Here is a 16,013-nt window from a genome sequence, read left to right on the forward strand (position 1 = left end):
AAAGTATAAATCGGATTCCGCATCCATTGGGATGCCTGAACCACAATAGCCCGTCTTTCTTCAGACCCTAAAGACTATCGGGTAAAGACTCGTCGGCCTTCCAAACCCCCCATGGGGCATCGTGGCATAACATCTAAAGAGGCAGAAGTCATTCTCATAGGGGAGACTGACGGTACTGCGGCTGGGGGTGTTAAAACTACTTGGGGCAAGGGAGAAGCAACAATCGGCCCAGGTAGCAAAGAAATCAATTCTGAGGTAGGTGGACGAAGGGTAGGAGGAGGAAACAGCGGAGCCGGAGAGGGCACGGCTACTGGTGCGGTAGCGACTGAGGGCCCCACGGTGGAAGATGGAACTCCAGCCATCCCCGTTCTAGCTACTGGTACTGCAGGATATAAACCTTGAGTGGCATATGGAGGTGGTGGACGGGCTTCTAATAATTCCTCTATATCATCTTCTGCCTCAATCCATGTCATATAACTCTTATCTGTCCGTAATCGAAATTGTCTATCCATTTGTTCAATATTTTTCTCTACCTTTTCTTTTTCATATGCCACTGCTTTTTGGGTAACAGTCTGTCTAGCTTTAATTTTTCCCAATTTTTCTTCTCTTATTCGCCGCCGTTTCGCCTCCTTTAACCATAGGTTCAGGGAGTCGAACATAGTTTGATGGCTCCTCTTCATAAACAAGTTGTTCTGCAAATAATAAATTCTTCTTTCATCAAAAGACCCCGTTAAAGGCCATTGTAGTTCTGAATTTTCTTTAGTATACTTGTTCCATAGTGTATTAAACAAAATGGGAGAAATACCATGTTTTACATACATATCAAAACTGGGACTGCCTTCCGGAGAAGCAGGCTGTCTTTCTTCCAGCCTAAAACACGACATGTTTATAAATTCAATAACTCATACCATTTCAACCAGACTTACTCTCATGGACGCGTCCGTTCATCACATACCCTTTTACTCCTAAATCATACAATCCCACTTGCTATTCATACATAAAGTGCATACATTTCGATCGACTGAAACGATTCGGTCATGAATTCAAAATACAAAATTACATGTCTTCCAAATTGAACAGAGCTTGTCGACTCCTGTTCGGGGAATCGATCACGCCGGATTCCAGACCACAAAGATTCACAAAAGAGACAGTCCAAAGACTGCCCTGAGATCACCAGACAGGTGAACCACGAACCCTCTTACAGACCATCCCATAGTCCTGTGCTGGTTGGGCCGGGCGGCTGGGCGCGTAGCTCCAGAACCCAAGCTTACCCAAATGCTCCTAGGGCTTTTCCGAAGAGGATCCGGCCGAGTGAGCACCCCTCGTGCAACACTAAGGCGTCCGATGTTCGCACAAATAGTCACCAAACAAGTTTGTGGGGCATCCGCCCATGCAGTCACTCCACTGCCACGTCAGACCCCCAGATTCCCTGTGGTTCAGTAACCACCAAATTCCATATACAGTTAACTGTTTCCAAAAGCCACTCCTCTAGAGTGCTTGTTCCAAAGACGTCAAAAGAAAACAAACAATATAATTCACTCACCTGGTGCACTCAGGTCTGATTGCGTATTCTCCACTGCCGACTCCTGTGTAGACCAACATGGTCTGTTGTTCTGGGTTAAGCCCGAAGAACTCCGGTGAAGGGTTATTTAGCAGCTGGGAAGGTCACTGGGCTCGAGAGTGGAATTTGCTTTTCTACCACAAACTTGTTTCTTAATTAGGATCCTTTTTAAATCTACCCACTCGACCAGAACCCCTCCCTGTCCCTCTTCTCCTATTTACAAGAGGGGACGACACTATCGCAGAGTCCCGGTGGAGTCGCCAACTGAAGTACTAAAATTCTCTACCACAGAGCTATACTTACCAGTAGCTCATATACCTTATTTGCCAAGAATAAGTCATTCAGCAATGGAGAAGGTTCAATAGTTTATTTTGCAAAGTACCCTATATAGGGTAGCCTCTTTCTCGTCTTCACCCTCAAAGGTGCGCAGAGGAGACTGCTGGATTGCATTCAAAACAGTACATATATACTTTCAGAATACCTCATGAAAACCCGGTACATGGAAAGGTACTACTTCTCGTGAAGTCAACAGGAAAACCCATATAAGGCACAATTGATTGATTCGAAACTCAGCTCAAACTATTCCGGGGGTAGGTCAGTGAAGGTGCCTCCCTTTCATTCTGGGGGCACGGGAGTACAGGCATGGCGCCTGCAAGAATGTGCTCATCCTACAAGGAAGACAGATGCGACATTGAGTGTCCTAAGTTAGAATCAATGGTCCGTTCATAGCCCAGGCCGACCTCTCAGGCTCTATTCACAGTAGCAGGTCACGTGTTTTCCTAACTAACGAAAGAGACACAGGGAAATGAGAACAAAATGGCGTTTGTTCAGTCGAGGCCCGATCCTTAATGTATGCATGGTTCGAGTGTATTTACAAGGGATTTTCCTAAGGTAGCATGTCAACATATTGGATACATTAGGTCAACATTATATAATATCGATTTGATATTCCTTCAGGCTATGGTATAGTTCTGCTCAACGTAGTTCAACTTTCGAGACATGAATGTGATGGGATGGAGATACCCCGTGGTCTTGTGTCTCTGTGACAGCACTGCTCCTACTGCTACTTCGGAAGCGCCAGCTTCCTCTATAAAAGGCAGCTCTGGGCTTGCATGGGTGAGTACTGGAGTGGAGGTGAAAGCTTCCTTCAACTGGTCAAACGCCTCCTGAGGTTCATCGGTCCAAAGAAAATGGTGTCTTTTTCCTAATCAGAGTGGTCAGGGGGAGAACCATGTTGGAGAACTGCCATATAAACCTCCTAAAGAAGTTTGCAAAACCCAGTAGACTTTGAATGTCCTTGATAGTGTGTGGATGTGGCCAGTCTACTATGGCTTTGACCTTCCTCTCTGCCACGACCTGACCAGAGGGGGTGAGCATGACCCCTAAGAATTCAACGGTGGTCACTTGCCGACTGCCTCCTAATGTACCTTGCTGCCTACCCTCACCTGGTTTCCTGGGACCCTGACTAAGAGTGACATCATCTTTGTGCGACCTAGTGGCCTGGGAAGGAGGGTATGGTGTCTCCAATCTGTGGGTATAGAATAGTCGGGTGAGTTGGAGGGGGATGGAGGCTTTGGGTCCGTGGTCTGCAGTGTGTAATCAATCAGTTGCACCGCAGTAGGGTGCTGAGGGCATATGTTTTGCGAGTGCTTCTATATGGACCTGTCTGATATCCATTGCACCGCGTAGTGGTGTGAAGCCAGTGTGTGTCGGAGGGGCAGTGGGGAACCGTCTGTGATTCACGGCACTGGACGGCAGTTTGTCTGATACGTTCCTTTTTTTCCAAAAGAGCATTGCGTTTGGCATTGTTTTTTCTCAGCGCGGCCTCGGCCCGCGGTGCTGCTAAAAAATGATGTAATTCTGTCTATGTAAATGTTTCTGATATTGTTGTGACCCGGCTGCACCCTCTACCTCTAAAGTATTGAATAATAAGAATTGCTAGGGATGCCCAGGGGTTGCATATTCTTGATGTCATTTGAACCCGGCTGGGCCTAGTACTGCTAGTAATACTTCTGAATGTCATGTAGACCCAGAAATACAAGATGTTCATGTTGTGTTGATTATTGTGTGTTGAATACAAAGGTGTGAAGTTTATTTTGTGACGCTCAGGCTATTTATTGTGAGTGAGTGCTGTGTCAATGCTTTACATATTGCCTCTGTGGTAAGCCTGACTGCTCAGTGGCACGCTACCCAAGGGTGAGCGCAGGATACAGAGTGTGTGTAATTACCCGCCCCTGACAGGAGTGGTAGGTTCCGCCAGGCTGGGGTACTGCCTCACCCAGCCAGAAAGGGCCAGTTCCATCACTGCTCAATTTGTTCCTACAAACACTTCTTCTCTGACACTCCAAGGTCCACACTTAGAAAGATGCCAAGAAACGCAGCGCAGCACCAAAGGTTGCTACGCTGCACTGCATGAGGAGGAGAGAGCAGGAGAGCACCACATCCACAGAGATACAGCACTCTCCTCCCTTCTCGCTAGCGCCGGCACACAATCAGGCAGCCGAGCACCACAAGCACACCCATGGATTCTGCCACATTCCCGGATTTACAACGTTTCGTAAATCTGGGAATGCGTTGGAATCCTTCGCCTCCCCAGGGGAGTCGTAAGGAGGTGCAACGAGGGGAAATACGTGTATTTCTCCTTGTTGTTTCCTCTTGCTATGCACGCTGCATTCTGCAGCACACACAGAGAGAATAAAAGATCTCTTGTGATTGTTTTTGTGCAGGAAGGTGTCCCACCCTGCACAAAAACAATCATCCCCGCAACGCAGGCACCCTTGCACCATGGTGCGAGGGTGTCAGCATTGGCACATGGGAGCCAATTGTGCGCCCGCGCAGGGGAGAGCTCAAGGATACATCAAATTGTTGTAAATGCATCCCTTTGCTTCGGAAGTAACACAGCGCGGTGCAGCCAAGTGGCTTGCGGCTCTGTGCCACTTTACTTCCTTGTAAATATGGCCCTATACGGAAGCGGTGTGGTGCAGCGGCCAGGGCGACTGACTCCAGAACCCGAGGACTCATGGTTTGATCCCCGGTGCCGGCGGAATATCAGCCCAGCACCGTGTGACTCTGGGTAATAGCTTGCTTAATCTCCCCGACGGCCCCCAGCGCCTTGACACCTTTGGGTAATTGTGCGGGCCCAAGATTGGATTAGCTCTTTTCTGGCGGACAGGAAATTTCAAGTTCACTGCCCCCCATATAAATCCACACCAAGATCTCTTAGACAAGGGGTTCCGCAGGGCTCTATATTGAGCCCTACACTGTTCAATGCATACATGGAGCACCTTGCAAGATTAGTGGAGTCCTATGGGGTGGATATTGTCTCGTATGCAGATGATACCCAACTGGTGATCACGCTATCTCATGACCCAGTTGGGACAGCAGTAGCGCTCGATGGCTGGATGAAGGGCAATTGTTTGTGCCTTAATGACAACAAGATGGAACTTCTTATCATCGGTCCGTCTCCGTCGGTATGGACCTCAGCTTGGTGGCCAGCCGACTTGGGTACTATGCCCACTCCATCTGCCACGGTGAAAAATCTGGGGGTTGTTTTAGATTCTAACCTCTCTTATACCCAACATGTGAGGAGTGTAGTTGGGAAATGTTATGGCACACTTAAGGTGCTTCGCAAGATCTTAGATCTTCTCCCGTTTAAAGCTAGGAAATCCCTAGTGCATGCCCTAGTCACCCCCACCTTGACTATGGGAACTCACTGCTATGTGGGCTTAGTAAAATGGGCCTGAGCCAACTGCAATGCGTCCAGAATGCGGCGGCCAGGCTGGTACTGAAAATACCTAGGAGATCATCTGGAAAGCGGGCACTCCATACCTTACATTGGCTTCCCATGCAAGAGCTCATTCGGTTTAAAACCTTGTGTATTACCCACCGAATTGCTCAGGGCCATGGCCCCTCCTATCTCCAGAAGATGATGACCTTATACCGTCCCAGCCGGTCGCTGAGATCTCTGGGGAGCATGCAGATGGTGGTCCCCCACATTCGTCGCGCTCGGATGGGAGGGAGATCCTTTAGGTTCCTAGCCAGTAAATACTGGAACAAACTTCCGCTTGATTTCCGGATGGAACCTTCAGAATCTCGTTTCAGGCTGAAACTGAAAACGTACTTATTTCCCAAGGTCTAGTTGCCTGCTGCCTTGTGTCCTCTCCCCTTGGGGCTGTTGGACTTTCTTTTCGGAGGTCTGTCGGTATGCATCCATAGCGCGGGGACGCACTGTTTTTATGTGTAACCAGGTGCTTAATAAATGTTTTTATTATTATTATTTGTAAATGTGACCCTATATGAAGCCCTGTACGTTTTCCGCCAAACCAAATTTCATTGACCGCCTCTCTCCCACATCCTCTTCTTGATCTGTGAATTCATAAATGAATAGAGCCTCCAGGTCTAATTCTTAAATAACGAGGATTGTTTTAGGTATGGAAATGCTTCGAAAACTGCTATTTCCATTTTAAAGCCATACTACTAACTGCAATCGCCGCTTGACCTTGTTTCCGGACAGACTTTGATGCCAAGATGCCACACTCACTGCACATATGCGCTAAGTGTTGTTTCTCTGCCATGCCACTGCCTCAAACCAGCATATCTTGTCTACCCTTCCTCTGTGATGTCACTCCCCCAGTGCTGCATATCCTGTCCCCTCCTTCTCCTGTTATATCACTCCCCAAGGCCTTTATATCCTGCCCCTTACTCCCTCACACCTGCATATCCTGTCCCCTCCTCCTCTGTGATGTCACTCTCCAGGCCTACATATCCTGTCCCCCATGTTTCCTCTGTGATGTCACTCCCCCAGCTCTGTACATCCTGTCCCCCCACCCTTCCTCTCTGATGTCACTCCCCCTGGCCTGCAAATCCTGTCCCCCCTTTCGTCTGTGATGTCAATCCCCCTGGCCTGCAAATCCTGTCCCCCCTTCGTCTGTGATGTCACTCCCCCTGGCCTGCAAATCCTGTCCCCCCTTCGTCTGTGATGTCACTCCACCAGCCCTGTACATCCTGCCCCCCCTTCCATTGTGATGTCACTCCTGCAAGCCTATATATCCAGAGGGGGCAGTGAGAGGTGTGGTGCAGCAGCCTGGGCAGCTGACTTCAGATTACAGGGCTTGATCCCTGGCCCCGGCGGCAGCTCAGCTCAGCACCATGAGACTCTGGGCAATAACTCACTTAATTTCACATGGAGTCACATGGTGCTGAGCTGAGCTGCCACCAGAGCCGGGTATCGAACCCTGAACCCTGTGCTCTGAAGTCAGCTGCCCTGACGCTGCACCACACCTAGTGGTGGGCAGTGAGGGAGCAGGCTGCGGGGGAGCTTCGGTGCTTGGCGAGTTCGAGTGCCCTCCGCACTCATGCTCCCCGCCGATTCTCCTCCACCCTGGGAGGGGCCAGGTAGGGGCTCACCTTGGCCCCCGCTGCATTGTCTCTTTGGCACCCTCTCAGGGCCCCAGCGTGTGTCCTGGATCTGCCGCGATACGCTGGGGGGTCTCGGAGGGGCTTCCCAGCGTACGCCTGAGTCCTTGGGTTATGAATGGTGTGAATGAGGGTCTTTATGGGGTGGAGGGTGGGGGCATGGTGTCCAATAAAGAAGAAAGGGCTCCCAGGGGGAAGGGGTTTTGTAGGCCCCCGTATGAATGGTGTGAATGGTCAGTAGCAATGGTCAGAACCTTGACGTGGTGCTACTGCTCACTGGTTGTAACACAACTGGTGCTAATCTGGCCTTTTGTGTGCATGGAGTGCAGGGGGAGGCTCCTGGGTGGGGGTCCGTTTGTCACACTCTTCCGAAGGCATCTGGGGTGGAGCTTCAAATGCCCCCGTGGGACCAGCCATCGTACATCAACCTCATGACCTGGCTCATCAGATGAATTCAGCACTTAGTCTGATCCTCTGTGCCCCCACAGCGCCTTGAGACCCCCACGGGTGAGTAGCCGCACTTTACAAACTCTGAGTGATTGATTGATTGGACTAGGTGGTTGCCTGGTATTAATAAAATAGCCTTAGTGCTGCTTGGCTTGGTATTATACAGTCTTTGTAAAGTGCTGTTTGCACATAGCTTTGTTTATCATTATTCCAATTGATTTATTTATCTAATAAAGTTCTTTTTTCAAAGATGAATCACTTACTGGACATCAAAGTTATTGAGTGTCACTTACTGTGCTGTTGTGTATCGATTTAGATTCCGTATGAATTTTCCCGATTCATGCCCTTATATAGGTGCAATTCACATTGCCCTTATTTGGCATAGAAATCAAGCCCTTATTTAGGCATAGCCCATGCTACCCAAATACAGGCATGGCTACTTCCATCCGTTCATCAACGTCACAAAGAGTTCTTGGAAAACCAGACTCTTAAGCAGAAGCGACATCCCCCAACCTGGATATTGATTTCTCCAAGAACTCATTTATTATGCATGAACATCTATTCCTTATGGGTTCATTCATGACGTTCTCATGCCCGACTTTTACGTCAATTCTGGTATTCCAAAACACCTTCAAGGTATAAATATACCTTTACTTGCTATGGCAAAGCACGGTGTGGTTCGGTGCAGTTTAACTAACTACTTCACGACGCAGCTCGCTACGGCAAGTCCCGAAGGAAGCCGACTCTCCAGCAGACGCACTGACCAGAAGCTGTCATCCTCCTGCCGAGAATCCAGCTCCAGTGTTTCTGACTCCCCTTGCAGGGTGTTAGAGATCGAGTCCCGGGAAAGAGATACAAACCTCTCTCATTCTAAGGTATGGAGCTGATCAGAACCTAGACAAACCTTTGGCAATTCTTGGCACAACTAAACTAAACTATAGCTAAAACAGCACCTACTTCTTCCCTCGTTCTAGACTTAGGTTAGGTACACTGAGTAGGATTATTTTAGAAGCACCAGTTGAGTATTTTAGCCTGTGTTATTTATTTATGTATTTTAATGAATATGTGATAGCCGCAAAAACGACCTATTACAATATTATTTTATATTACTGCTAACGCTGTACATATTCTATTTCGCATTCTGTCTTACAATTGTAGCAGTTCATTTCTCTTGCATGAGAAATAAGACTGTTCAATGAACCCTTTTATTGAAACGCGGGTCTCACTATTTCTGTGCAACTCTGTAGAAACGAAGCATGCATGATTAAGTGAGTGAAATAGTTATCTATTGCTTCCACGACTCTGAAGATATTGTTCCGACTCTAAGGGAAACAAAGTTGTCATGTTTATGTGGTTGTCAGAGACTGATCCCTTCTTGTTTATTCGAGAAGTTTCTAGTGACCTCTAAGCTAACTGGCACACACACAATGAAGTTTAATGTACTCGATAGAGACATACTGACATCAGTCGCATGTCAAATCTATAGTGTATGTTATTCCAATCCACGCGGAGACTATCAGGGATATAGGAAATACACTACAGTGCCGTACCATCTGAGTTTCGATCACCGTCGCACCCCTGGAGTAAGATTTAACTGCTAGCACCCACTTCCTAGAGATAAGCAAGGGCCCAACACCGCCGCTCTGGCACCAGAAGTGGACAAAGGTGGGTTCTGCTGGATTTGATACTCTGAGGGAGGTTCTGGAGAAGGTTTGGTATCCATTCTTGTACTCCCTGCCCTGGCACCAGAAGTGGAGAAAGAGTGGATTCTGGTGGATTTGATACTCTGAGGGAGGTTCTATAGAAGGCTTGGTATCCCTTCTTGTACTCCCTGCTCTGGCACCAGAAGTGGAGAAAGGGTGGGTTCTGCTGGATTTGATACTCTGAGGGAGGTTCTATAGAAGGTTTGGTATCCATTCTTGTACTCCCTGCCCTGGCACCAGAAGTGGAGAAAGAGTGGATTCTGGTGGATTTGATACTCTGAGGGAGGTTCTATAGAAGGCTTGGTATCCCTTCTTGTACTCACTGCCTGTCTGGCACCGGAAGTGGAGAAAGCGTGGGTTCTGGTGGATTTGATACTCTGAGGGAGGTTCTATAGAAGGCTTGGTATCCCTTCTTGTACCCCCTGCTCTGGCACGAGAAGTGGAGAAAGGGTGGATTCTGCTGGATTTGATACTCTCAGGGAGGTTCTATAGAAGGCTTGGTATCCCTTCTTGTACTCACCCTGGCACCAGAAGTGGAGAAAGGGTGGGTTCTTCTGGATTCGATACTCTGAGGGAGGATCTGGAGAAGGCTTGGTATCCCTTCTTGTACTCCCTGCCCTGGCACCAGAAGTGGAGAAAGAGTGGATTCTGGTAGATTTGATACTCTGAGGGAGGTTCTATAGTAGGCTTGGTATCCCTTCTTGTACCCCCTGCTCTGGCACCAGAAGTGGAGAAAGGGTGGGTTCTGCTGGATTTGATACTCTGAGGGAGGTTCTGGAGAAGGCTTGGTATCCCTTCTTATACTCCCTGCTCTGGTACGAGAAGTGGAGAAAGGGTGGGTTCTGCTGGATTTGATACTCTGAGGAAGGTTCTATAGACGGCTTGGTATCCCTTCTTGTACCCCATGCCCTGGCACGAGAAGTGGAGAAAGAGTGGGTTCTGCTGGATTTGATACTCTGAGGGAGGTTCTGGAGGTTTGTATCTCTTCCTTCTTGCCCTCACTGCCCACCTGGCGATGCTGCGGTTGCATGTTGTGTGTGTTCCTCTGGAGGTGGTCACCTTAGCAGCCAGGTCGCTGCTGGTGTTGACAGTTGTGTAAGGGAGGCACCGGGTATGCATGAGGGAAGTGGGACCCAGTGGAGTTCTCAGAGTGCTGGAGTGATTGTGTCATACGAGCAAAGACCCCCGATGAGGGGCAGATACAAGCAGAAGACCTTTATTGGAGGTAGGATGGCCTGAGGCACGTGTGCAAGGCTTTACCGATGTCAAGATGGGCCAAACCCAGGGACACTGTTTTAAGGGCAGGTTCACCTTTTGCTGCAGCATCACGGGGCTCTGCGGGTGTAGTTTGGAGCAATGTGGGTCATAATGCCAGGCATGTGGGGTAAGGGAGGACTTTACACAGATATCTGGGGCGTGAAGCAGCCAAGATTCATTTGAGACAGCCCTGTAATGGCTCCCTGCTCCCCTAGTGACATCCCCTCCCTGACACTCCATGCCTTCTCGTGCTTCTTGCCCTTCTCCTGGCAGTCGCTGCCCCTCTACAGACACTGACCTTCTACAGACACTCCCTGCCCCTCTACGGACACTCCCTGCCCCTCTACAGGCACTCCCTGACCCTCTACAGATACTCTGCCCCTCTACAGACACTCCCTGCCTCTCTACAGGCACTCGCTGCCCCTCTACAGACACTCACTGACCTTCTACAGACTCTCCCTGCCTCTCTACAGGCACTCCCTGCCCCTCTACAGACACTCCCTGCCCCTCTACAGACACTCCCTGCCCCTCTACAGACACTCCCTGCCCCTCTACAGACACTCCCTGCCCCTCTATAGACACTCCCTGCCCCTCTACAGACACCCCCTGTCCCTCTACAGACAATCCCTGCCCCTCTACAGACACTCCCTGCCCCTCTATAGACACTCCCTGCCCCTCTACAGACAATCACTGACCCTCTACAGACACTCCCTGCCCCTCTACAGACACTCCCTGCCCCTCTACAGGCGCTCACTGACCCTCTACAGACACTCCCTGCCCCTCTACAGACACCCCCTGCCCCTCTTCAGACACTCACTGACCCTCTACAGACACTCACTGACCCTCTACAGACACTCCCTGCCCCTCTACAGTCACTCACTGACCCTCTACAGACACTCACTGACCCTCTACAGACACTCCCCGCCTCTCTACAGACACTCCCTGCCCCTCTATAGACACTCCCTGCCCCTCTACAGACACCCCCTGCCCCTCTACAGACAATCCCTGCCCCTCTACAGACACTCCCTGCCCCTCTATAGACACTCCCTGCCCCTCTACAGACAATCACTGACCCTCTTCCGACACTCCCTGCCCCTCTACGGACACTCCCTGCCCCTCTACAGGCACTCCCTGACCCTCTACAGATACTCTGCCCCTCTACAGACACTCCCTGCCTCTCTACAGACACTCACTGACCTTCTACAGACTCTCCCTGCCTCTCTACAGGCACTCCCTGCCCCTCTACAGACACTCCCTGCCCCTCTACAGACACTTCCTGCCCCTCTACAGACACTCACTGACCTTCTACAGACACTCCCTGCCCCACTACAGGCACTCACTGACCCTCTACAGACACTCACTGGCCCTCTACAGACACTCCCTGCCCCTCTACAGACACTCCCTGCCCCTCTATAGACACTCCCTGCCCCTCTACAGACACCTCCTGTCCCTCTACAGACAATCCCTGCCCCTCTACAGACACTCCCTGCCCCTCTATAGACACTCCCTGCCCCTCTACAGACAATCACTGACCCTCTACAGACACTCCCTGCCCCTCTACAGACACCCCTGCCCCTCTTCAGACACTCACTGACCCTCTACAGACACTCACTGACCCTCTACAGACACTCCCTGCCCCTCTACAGTCACTCACTGACCCTCTACAGACACTCACTGACCCTCTACAGACACTCCCCGCCTCTCTACAGACACTCCCTGCCCCTCTACAGACACTCCCTGCCCCTCTACAGACACTCCCTGCCCCTCTACAGACACTCCCTGCCCCTCTATAGACACTCCCTGCCCCTCTACAGACACCCCCTGTCCCTCTACAGACAATCCCTGCCCCTCTACAGACACTCCCTGCCCCTCTATAGACACTCCCTGCCCCTCTACAGACAATCACTGACCCTCTACAGACACTCCCTGCCCCTCTACAGACACTCCCTGCCCCTCTACAGGCGCTCACTGACCCTCTACAGACACTCCCTGCCCCTCTACAGACACCCCCTGCCCCTCTTCAGACACTCCCTGCCCCCCTACAGACACTCACTGACCCTCTACAGACACTCACTGACCCTCTACAGACACTCCCTGCCCCTCTACAGTCACTCACTGACCCTCTACAGACACTCACTGACCCTCTACAGACACTCCCCGCCTCTCTACAGACACTCCCTGCCCCTCTATAGACACTCCCTGCCCCTCTACAGACACCCCCTGCCCCTCTACAGACAATCCCTGCCCCTCTACAGACAATCACTGACCCTCTTCCGACACTCCCTGCCCCTCTACGGACACTCCCTGCCCCTCTACAGGCACTCCCTGACCCTCTACAGATACTCTGCCCCTCTACAGACACTCCCTGCCTCTCTACAGACACTCACTGACCTTCTACAGACTCTCCCTGCCTCTCTACAGGCACTCCCTGCCCCTCTACAGACACTCCCTGCCCCTCTACAGACACTTCCTGCCCCTCTACAGACACTCACTGACCTTCTACAGACACTCCCTGCCCCACTACAGGCACTCACTGACCCTCTACAGACACTCACTGGCCCTCTACAGACACTCCCTGCCCCTCTACAGACACTCCCTGCCCCTCTATAGACACTCCCTGCCCCTCTACAGACACCTCCTGTCCCTCTACAGACAATCCCTGCCCCTCTACAGACACTCCCTGCCCCTCTATAGACACTCCCTGCCCCTCTACAGACAATCACTGACCCTCTACAGACACTCCCTGCCCCTCTACAGACACCCCTGCCCCTCTTCAGACACTCACTGACCCTCTACAGACACTCACTGACCCTCTACAGACACTCCCCGCCTCTCTACAGACACTCCCTGCCCCTCTATAGACACTCCCTGCCCCTCTACAGACACCCCCTGCCCCTCTACAGACAATCCCTGCCCCTTTACTGACACGCCCTGCCCCTCTATAGACACTCCCTGCCCCTCTACAGACACTTCCTGCCCCTCTACAGACACTCCCTGCCCCTCTACAGGCGCTCACTGACCCTCTACATACACTCCCTGCCCCTCTACAGACACCCCCTGCCCCTCTTCAGACACTCCCTGCCCCTCTACAGACACCCCCTGCCCCTATCTGGACACTGCCTGCCTGTAGAAAAGTAGGATCTGCTTTCATGGTGTTATATTTTCCCTGTTTCTCTGCCTCTGCTGTTCAGCCAGTGTGAGTGGAATGTTAGTGTGAGTGTGATGTCATTGGAGTGTTTGGTAAGCTGTGAGTGGACTGTCAGTTGGATCCTGGGCTGAGCAGCAGAAAGGATGCTCCTGGTGGGGCTTTGATTACATATATACTGGAAAACCTATCTAACCATCTAAGAAGAATAAACTTATCATCTGTAACTTATCCAAGTCTTCTGGAATTCCTTACCAGGATGTAACACATGGTTACCCCCACTTTTTGCTTGGTTTCAGTATGTTTTTGATTATTCTGACGGGGATCCTGGTAATCAGGACCCCAGTCACTGTTCTTTTTCCCTAAATTGACCATGGTAAGTGCTTCTGTACATCCACAATTGGCTACTGGTGTACGCTTGTAAGTCCCTAGTATATGGTACTGAGTTACCCAGGGCATAGGTACCCCAGGTGTCTCCCATGGGCTGGCGCATGTACTGTGCCACCCATCAGAGTCCACTCAAACTGTGACTGCAGGTCTGCCCTTGCAGCCCGTGTGAGCTGGTGACAGCACCTCTCACAACAAATATACGTTTTTGTAAATCTGAGGTCACGGCACTTAAACCCTATAAGTATATGTGCGGTTCTTTTTCGTGTAACCTACATCCATGAAACAAGCTGCTGACACTCCTTCAAGATAAGGCTTAAGGCTGCTCTCCGCAGTTACCACTTTGAGAGTTTCCTGTGGTTATCAGAGGCCACCAAAATCACCGTACGTGTTGCCTGGATTAGTACAATTTGCACCACTTAAATAAGTGTGAACCATTTACTAAGCCGGCCTCCTACACTGCTGTTCTCCTGTTACCCTAAGTCCTTCTTCTTACACTCCCTGTCCCTATCCTGACTCTGCGATCCTCTCTAGTGACACTGTGCACCTCCTCAGAACACTCTACGACCCCTAATGTAGTTTAACACTCCCCAAACATCTAGTGACACTCCCTGCCTCTCTCTTGGCTTGCGGCTCCGTGCCGCGTTACTTCCTTGTAAATATGGCCCTATACGGAAGAGGTGTGGCGCAGCGGCTAGGGCGACTGACTCCAGAACCCGGGGACTCATGGTTTGATCCCCGGTGCCGGTGGAAGATCAGCCCAGCACCGTGTGACTCTGGGTAATAGCTTGCTTAATCTCCCGACAGCCCCCAGCGCCTTGACACCTTTGGGTAATTGTGCGCTTTACAAGTACTGGAATTTGTAAATGTGGCCCTATATGAAGCCCTGTACGTTTTCCACCAAACCAAATTTCATTGAACGCCTCTCTCCCACATCCTCTTCTTGATCTGTGAATTCATAAATGAATAGAGCCTCCAGGTCTAATTCTTAAATAACGAGGATTGTTTTAGGTATGGAAATGCTTCGAAAACTGCTATTTGCATTTTAAAGCCATACTACTAGCTGCAATCGCCGCTTGACCTTGTTTCCTGACAGACTTTGAGGCCAAGATGCCACACTCACTGCACATGTGCGCTAAGTGTTGTTTCTCTGCCATGCCACTGCCTCAAACCAGCATATCTTGCCCACCCTTCCTCTGTGATGTCACTCCCCCAGTGCTGCATATCCTGTCCCCTCCTTCTCCTGTTATATCACTCCCCAAGGCCTTTATATCCTGCCCCTTACTCCCTCGCACCTGCATATCCTGTCCCCTCCTCCTCTGTGATGTCACTCTCCTGGCCTACATATCCTGTCCCCCATGTTTCCTCTGTGATGTGACTCCCCCAGCTCGGTACGTCCTGTCCCCCCACCCTTCCTTGTAGTGTAGTTCCTATATTTCCAATAGGCTCTGCGTATTGGAATAACATAAACGATAGTTTAGACGTAGGACTGAGGTCGACTAGGTCTCTATTGAATATGTTAGACTTAATTATTAATGCCAGCTAGCTCAGAGGTCACTAGAAACTTTCTCGAGTAAACAAGAAGGTGTTAACTTTCCTGAATAGACAAGAAGCGATTAGTTTCTGACAACCGCATAAACATGACAGCGTTGCTCCCTCCAGAATAAGGAGTATATCTCCAGAGTCGCGGAAACAATAGATAATTATTTCACTCAGTCAATCGTGCATACTTAGTTTCACCAGAAGCGCAGAGAAATAGAGAGACGGGCGTTTTCAATAAAAGTGGTTATTTATTGAGCAGTCTTCTTTCTCATGCAAGAGAAGTGAATTACCACAATTGCAATACTTGTCATAAAGTAAAGTGCGTACAGTAAAAGGAGTATTATGAAATAATACTGTAAAAGCATTTATATGGTTTCTAAGCCATAAGATACTTAAAACGGATAAAATTACATACAATGATAAAAGTTGACTAAACGTACTCAACTGGTGTTGCTAAAATACGCCTACCCCGGTGTACCTAACCTAAGCCTAGTACGTGGGAAGGAGTAAGTGAGATATAGTTTTAGTGAAGATAGTTTTGCCAAGAATCTGAATC

Source organism: Lissotriton helveticus, chromosome 5_1 (assembly GCF_964261635.1).
Source record: "Lissotriton helveticus chromosome 5_1, aLisHel1.1, whole genome shotgun sequence".
Taxonomy (NCBI): Eukaryota; Metazoa; Chordata; class Amphibia; order Caudata; family Salamandridae; genus Lissotriton; species Lissotriton helveticus.